This window comes from Scyliorhinus torazame, chromosome 5, assembly GCF_047496885.1.
Source record: "Scyliorhinus torazame isolate Kashiwa2021f chromosome 5, sScyTor2.1, whole genome shotgun sequence".
NCBI classification, from domain to species: domain Eukaryota; kingdom Metazoa; phylum Chordata; class Chondrichthyes; order Carcharhiniformes; family Scyliorhinidae; genus Scyliorhinus; species Scyliorhinus torazame.
The window spans coordinates 103,789,849-103,797,960 of record NC_092711.1 but is presented as its reverse complement, the minus strand read 5'-3'; the positions used below and the strand labels follow the sequence as shown (position 1 = coordinate 103,797,960).

General features: G+C 48.4%; 1 long non-coding RNA gene across 1 annotated transcript; it reads left to right on the top strand.

Moving 5' to 3' along the window:
• The first annotated feature begins 985 nt into the window (after positions 1-985).
• On the top strand, positions 986-5,342 carry LOC140419303 (uncharacterized). The gene is made up of 2 exons (XR_011945683.1): positions 986-1,076; positions 3,890-5,342. It is a non-coding gene; the product is annotated as an uncharacterized lncRNA (long non-coding RNA).
• Positions 5,343-8,112: the final 2,770 nt, after the last annotated feature.

Below are 8,112 nucleotides of genomic sequence, written 5' to 3'. Positions count from 1 at the left end.
TTCAAGGGCTGTGATTATGATGATGTCCTGAGATTTATGGGCTAAATACTGTGGTGGGTATTTAATGAGGATACTACAGTTGTCATTGGGAATCAAAGACACAGCACCAGACTGATACGGACCCAGATTCATTCACAAACCTCAGTACAGTCGAACAGTGATGTGGCTTGAACAGTTATTTGTTTGGCCTGTTTCCTCTGACAGCAATGTGGGGCCCTTTCATACTGCAACATTCCAGCCAAGTGAGAATTGTGAAATTGCAGGATATTAATGCCTTTACTTTGTAACCCCATAATGCATCCACTCTATCATATCAAGATACTCCCTTGACTTGACCCTTTATGAATAATGTCACTGTGGTTTGTGCGGACTGTCAATTGTTGAATTAACTCCATTAGATGCTCTGTGTGCATAACTAACAGTGAGGACCTGATATCTGCTCAACAAAATAGGCAATCAATTTTTCCACAGGGGTGAATGTGACTGTGAACCATCCAACTGCAAATTAAGCACTGGATTACATCAGCAGATATACATTGTTCCGACTCTGCCAGCAAGGCAGGGATTAATTGGACAGATCTTCCAAAGAGCCAGTACAGATAAGGCCAAATAACTTTTATTTGTGCAGTAATATTATGTAAAACAGTGAATATTCAGAATTAACGATGGAGAGGGGAAAACAGAGGAACCAGTGACTGTGATTGAACCCAGCCAGAGTCAGAAACATCAGAGGAGGGATGAGAGAGAGGAAATAATATAAACGCTTTAAAAACTCTGCATGGTCGCACAGGAGAATTTTGAGATATAGAGCTTAGCAGGTCACCAATTCACAATTTGAGATTTTAAAAATTAATTTATCCCCAAGGGTAACAAAGTTATTTTGTATGAACTGATTGAGCTTTCAATGGTGTGGTTGTTACCCAACATCCCGAGCGGCTGTGAATGTGCCCTATTCACGCCACAGGAGCCAGTGCACAGGCGCAGTGTCACTTTGCCCGCAGCCTGACGAATGCGGGAGCCGCTTTTTGGGCGGGTGAGTCGGTGGAGCGGAGAGAGGAATGGAGCCGGGAGTAAAGGTGGGGAGGGAGCAGAGTCTTTATAAACACCCGGTGAAGGCCACAGGGTCTGAATAAGAGCCTGCAGTTCCCGTGTTAGCAGCTGCGGGGCTTTTATCCGGGATCAGGCCCAGTTCCAACGCCGCCATCTTGGTTCAGCGGGCAGACTAGCGCATGCGCGGCCATCACCTTTGTGAGGTGGTGTCTCTGTGGGGGCGGTGTCTGTCTGCGGGGGCGGTGTCTGTCTGCGGGGGCGGTGTGTGTCTGCGGGGGCGGTGTGTGTCTGCGGGGGCGGTGTGTGTCTGCGGGGGCGGTGTGTGTCTGCGGGGGCGGTGTCTGTCTGCGGGGGCGGTGTCTGTCTGCGGAGGCGGTGTCTGTCTGTGGAGACGGTGTCTGTCTGCGGGGGCGGTGTCTGTGGGGGCGGTAGTGGCACTGCCTGTTTGAGATTCTGGGAAGGTTTGGCCCGAAGTTTGTGGCGTTTGTGCGTTTGTTGTATGTGGCCCCGGTGGCGAGTGTACAGACAAATGAGATGAGTTCACATAGTTTTGGTTTGTACAGGGGAACAAGACGAGTATCCACTGTCACCATATTGGTTGTGCTGGTGATAGAGCCCTTCACGATGGCCCTTAAGGGGTCAGTGCAGTGGAAGAGCATTGTGGGGTGGGGTGGGGTGGGTGGGCGGGGAGCAGGGAACACTGGGTGTCACTATATGCGGACAACCTTCTGCTGTTGGTGTCGGACTCATTGGAGAGTATGGGAAGAATTATGGACATATTAGTGAAGTCAGGGCCTTCTCGGGATATAAATTGAATGTCGGGAGGAGCGAGGTCTTTCCAGTGAATGCGGCGGATCGGGGGCCAATCTGGGGGTGTTGCTATTTAAGGTAGCCAGAGACAGGTTTGGGTATTTGGGAGTTCAGGTGACGAGGGAGTGGTCAATGATGTACAAGAGGAACCTGACCACGTTGGTGGAGGAGCTTAGGGGATTTTAGGAGATGGGATACACTACACCTGACATTGGTAGGAAGGGTCTCGGCTGTTAAAATGAATATTCTAGCAAGGTTCCTGTTTGTATTCCAGACCCTCCTGACCTTCATCCCGAAGGCCTTTTTTCGGAATTGGACGCAGCAATCTCAAGAGTTTATATGGGCGGGGAAGGGACCGAGGGTGAAGAGGGCCCTGTTGCAGAGGCAGAAAGGGGAGTTGGCACTACCAAACCTGCTGTATTGCGACTGGATGGTGAATGCGGAAAAGGTGAGATGGTGCTGGGAAGGAGAGGGGTTAGAGCGGGTTAGGATGGAGGAGGAGTCCTGTAGAGGGTCCAGCCTGAAGGCCATGGTGACGGCGTCGCTTCTGCTGGCGCCGGGGTGGTACGCGGTGAGCCCGGTGGTGCAGTCCACGAGGGTGTGAAACCAGTTGAGGAGACACTTTAGGATGGAAAGGATGTAGGTGCTGACACCGCTGTGTGAGAACTGTGGGTTTAAGCCGGGTGAGGGCGACGGCCTGTATAGGAAGTGGAGGGAGGTGGGGCTGGTGAGGGTGAGGGATCTATACCTGGAGCAGAGGTTTGCAGGTCTGGCAGAGCTGTGGGAGAGGGTGGAGCCGCCGAAGGGAAGCAAGTTCAGGTATATGCAAGCGATCGGTTTTGCGCGGAACGAATGGAGAAGGTTTCCCAGGCTGCCGGAGAATTTCCTGTTGGAGCAGCTGCTGCTCCCGGACGTAGAAGGAGAGGGCAGAATTGGGAATATATATGCTTGGCTTGGGGAGCACGGGGGAGTGCAGGTGATGAGGATTAACAATAAATGGGAGGAGGAACTGGGAGGATGATAGGATGTGGAGTGAGGTGATGCGCGGAGTAAATTCAACCTCGTGTGGGAGGATGAGGTTGATTCAGTTTAAGGTGGTGCACAGGATGCATGTGACTCGGGCGAGGATGAGTGGGTTCTTCCAGGGGGTGGCAGACAAATGTGAGAGTGTGGGTGAGGACCGGCAAATCACGCACATATGTTCTGGGGCTGTGAGAGGTTAGTGAGGGGGTATTCGCATGGTTAGAGGTCAGGCCGAACCCAATGGTGGCTATTTTTGAGGTATGGGAAATGCCGGAGCTGATGGAGGGGAGGACGGCCGATGTTGTGGGTCGGCTCTCTGATTGCCCGGCGAAGGAACTCTGTTGGGTTGCCGATCGGCAACGCCACCAGTGGTAGCGGCCTAGCTGGGGGATCCTGTACCATTTCCTCCGACTGGAAACAATCAAGTTGAAGTTGACAGGATCAGCGGAGGGCTTTGAGACACGGTGGACACTGTTCATGACGATGTTTGAGGAATTATTTGTTGCGGTGGGGTTGGTGGGGAAGGGGGTGAATAGGGGAAAAACTTGCATGAACTGTGGGGTGTTGACAATGTTTTTTGATTCATGCCTTTGTACTTTTTGAATAAAATACATTAAATATATATACATCCAAGGCTCAGTTAGATTTTTGATCTTCAAGGGAGTTGAGGGTTATGGGTGACAGGAAGAAAATAATCAGCCATGATATTAACTAGAAGAGCAGGCTTGATGGGCCGAATGGCCTGCTCTTATTTCTTATGATCTTATGATCTCTCGGTCGAGAACTGGAAATGCTGTGTGTTGATCTGTCGATCGGGAGAGTAGGGACGGTGTATATTAGATAATGGAGTGAGATTGGAGAGTGTGTGTTTGTACAGATGCGTGCGGTGAAATTTACAGCTTTTGGGGAACTAGGGAGGAAAGCATGTTCCACAGCGATTAGAATTGTCTGTTCTGAATTTCTGAGCTGTACTGACAGTGATGACATTTGTAAACCCCTTTAACAGGATATTCAAAAGGGAGGATTTGCAGCAAGAAATCTCAAACCAAACTTCACATCCAAGATCTGACAGAGTCACTCGATTCATTAGGACGGGGAAAACCATCGGCTATTTTACCATCAGTGTGACTGGAAAAGCACCGAGTCACGGACACCGGCACCATGGGAAAACCGTGGAAATGTGGGGATTGTGGGAAAGGATTCACTTCCCCACCTGAGCTGGAAACTCATCGACGTACTCACACCGTGGAGAGACTGTTCATTTGCTCTCAGTGTGGAAAAGGATTTACTGCTTCACCCAACCTGCTGACACACCAGCGAGTTGGCACCAGGGAGACGCCATTCACCTGCTCAGTGTGTAGGCAAGGATTCATAGATTCATCCAGCCGACTGACACACCAGCGAATTCACACTGAGGAGAAACGGTTCACCTGCTCAGTGTGTGAGAAGGGTTTTACTAATTCATCCAACCTGCTGACACACCAGCGAGTTCACACCGCAGAGAAGCCATTCACCTGCAATGTGTGTGAGAAAGGATTTATTAATTCATCCAACTTGGTAACACACCAGCGAATTCACACTGGGGAAAGACCATTCACCTGCTCCGTGTGTGAGAAGAGATTTGTTAATTCATCCAACCTGCTGACACACCAGCGAGTTCACACCGCATTGAGGCCATTCACCTGTAAACTATGTGGGAAAGGATTCATTAATTCATCCAACTTGGTAACACACCAGCGACTTCACACTGGGGAGAGGCCATTCACCTGCTCTGTGTGTAGGAAGGGATTTATTAATTCATCTAACCTGCTGAGACACCAGCGAGTTCACACTAAGGAAAAGCCGTTTACCTGCTCCACGTGTGGGAAAGGATTCAGCAGTACATCCTACCTGCAGAAACACCAGCGAGTTCACAAGTAATTACAGGGGTTGGATCCTGCTGATTTTTGCTGCTCTTGATCACATTCAGGACTGAACCATGGTCATTCTAACAGTGGGTGAAGTGGGCGATCAGAAGGTTTCTCTGTGGGCTGGCCAGTCTTCCAATGTTCACTCCAGTGGGCTGATACTCTTTCAGCGAGAGCACATTTCCACTGAAATGATCCACAGAAGCAGATGTGATACATTAATTTTACCCTGGATAGTACACAGGAACATAAGAATTAGGAGCAGAAGTGGGCAATTCGGCCCTTCGAAAAAGATCAATTCTTCAACTGTCTTGAAGAGGCAAATTAATTCATTCAGAATCTCAATTTGAACTCTGTTTGATTCTCTTTCATATTGGAGTTATTCTGCGTTGTGACGTTCGGGAGTTCTTACTGTGTTTAGCTGGATATATCAGAGTTACTCTGTGTTTGTCTGTATATATTAGACTTGCTCTGTTTGTCTGGATATATCAGAGTTATTGTGTTTTGAGGTTCAGGAGTTTTATATTGTATAAAATTTAGGATATGAAGCTATTGTTGGGTTTTACACGTGTTGTACTTTTTCTTCTTCGCACTCTGGTTGCATTGTGAATTATATCAGTGTCAGAGTTTTTTTCTTTGAGTCTATGGTTGAGTGGAGAGCCTCCCAGCTCAGGATGAGGTTAGCTGACGGGAGGGACTGCGAGGTGTTGCAGCTCCTCGCCCCAAACACCTTGTGAATAGGAGCTCAGAATATTGTTGTGGTTAGATTATGTTATGTAGAGATTTAGAGATAAGTGATTGTTGGGTAATATTACTGATGGGTGTTGTTGGGTTAGGGAGGGATGGGGAGGGTTTTAGTTGTTTGACGGTGTCACTACTCTGTGTCTGTCTGGGCACTGGGCTGGGTTTGGTTGCCGGCCTGGATGATCTCACCTTTGGCTTGTCAAGATCCCTTGCTTGATATTCTTCAGAAGTTATGGCTGACCCTGATGTAGGAATTAATGGGAGATCTCCACTTGGCCTTGTAACCTGGAATGTTTGGGGTAAATGGTCGAGTGAAGCAGATTGGGGTTTTTGCTCCTCTTAAGGGTCTAAACTCGGTTGGCGTATTTCTACAGGAAACCCACCTGTGTGTCAAGGACCAGATAAGGCTTTACAGATATTGGGTGGGACAAGTCTTTCATTCAGGCTTTAACGGTCGGGCTAGAAGCACGGCAATATTAATCCATAAGGAGTACAATTTACCCCCTCTCGGATTATGGACGATCCCAATGGTCGCTATATTATTGCCTGTGGTTCACTGGAAAACACTCCGGTTATTTCAGTAAACATTTCTGCTCCCAACTGGGACGATCCAAATTTTGGAAACTCTTTGGTGAACCTCCTCCCTGACTTGTATTCACATCGGATGGCTAGGAGGTGACCTGAACTGTGCCTTGGACCCGAAATTGGACCGTTCCATGTCTAAATCTCTGACTCCATCTGGGATGTCCAGGGCACTGCCCTCATTTATGGGATGGATTGGTGGGGGGTGGGGGTGAGTCCGTGGCCTTTGCATCCAAACAGGAAAGAATGTTCCTTTTTTTTCTCATGTTGACCGTGCCTATACCGGAATTGTTGTTTTTATTGTTAAGTGCCTCCTTCAACGGGGACAGCCGAATACTCGGCGATTGTCATCTCTGATCATGCCACTCATTTTGTTGATTTTCGTTTTGATTTTGGTCCTTCAAACACCCACCTTAGAGACGAGACGCCACTTTGATGTCTGATGATAAATTTTGTGAGCATTTGTCTGCTGCCATAGCAGACTTTATTAATGATGTGGAGATGCCGGCGTTGGACTGGGGTGAGCACAGTATGTGCTAGCCGAAAGCTAGTGACATCGAAACAAACCTGTTGGACTTTAACCTGGTGTTGTAAGACTTTATTAAGATCAACAAAATGGAGTCAATATCTCCTTTGACACTCTGGGAAACCCTGAAGGCCACCATAAGGGGGGAGATTATCTCATATCAGGCTCACATCATGAAAATAGAGAGAATGGAATGGCAAAAGCTGGTGGATTCCATTTTGAAAGTTAACCATCAATACTCACTTGCCCCAACGCCGGGTTGACTGATTCACAGAACAAATTTACAGTTCCAATTTGAATTGCTATCTAAGGATAAGGCCAACATCAATTACGGCGTTCCAGGGCACCGTGTGTGAACATGGGAGAGGCGGGTTGTCTTGTTGCACATCAACTCGAGGCAGACTACCTCTCGAGAAACTCCTTTGGTTCAGAACAAAGAAGGTAACTTGAAATGAAATGAAAATCGCTTATTGTCACAAGTAGGCTTCAAATGAAGTTACTGTGAAACGCCCCTAGTTGCCACATTCAGACGCCTGTTCGGGGAGGCTGGTACAGGAATTGAACCGTGCTGCTGGCCTGCCTTGGTCTGCTTTCAACGCCAGCGATTTAGCCCTGTGCTAGACAGCTCCTCCTCTCCAGGTTAATGGGCTTTCAGCTCATATTACCATGAGCTGTATGAGTCAGAACCTTCTCCAAACACTTCAGATGTGAAGAGTTTTCTGGATGGTCTACACATCCCGACCATAGAGGAAGGCAGGAGTCGGGAATTGGACTCCCCGTTATTCCCAGAAGAAATACTGAAATGTATTGGTGGTTGCAATCCGCCAGAAGGCACCCAGTAGAGTGTGGGCCAAACCGACCCATTTCACTTCTGAACACGGATGTTAAACTGCTGGCTCAGGTCCTGGCTTCCCGAATGGAGCCCTGTCTCCCAGTTATAGTATCTGAGGATCGGACAGGCTTTATTAAAGGCCAACAGTTGTCTGCCAATGTCTGACACCTCTTAAACATTGTCCTTTTCCCCGCCACTGCTCTGGAACCTGAAGTCATCGTATCTTTGGATGCAGAAAAAGTATTAGATAGGGTGGAATGAGCCAAGAATTGGGGTACATTGCATAGGTTAAATTTAACGCGATTGGTGGAACAAATGGAGGAGGACTTCAAGAGATGGGACATGGTATACCTGTCACTGGCAGGGAGGGTGCAGGCAGTTAAAATGGTAGTCCTCCCGAGATTCCTCTTTGTGTTTCAGTGCCTCCCGGTGGTGATCACGAAGGCTTTTTTCAAAAGGATCGAAAAGAGTATCATGAGTTTTGTGTGGGCCGGGAAGACCCCGAGAGTGAGGAAGGGATTCTTACAGCGTAGTAGGGATAGGGGGGGGGGGGGCTGGCACTACCGAGCCTAAGTGAGTACTACTGGGCTGCCAATATCTCAATGGTGAGTAAGTGGATGGGAGAAGAGGAGGGAGTG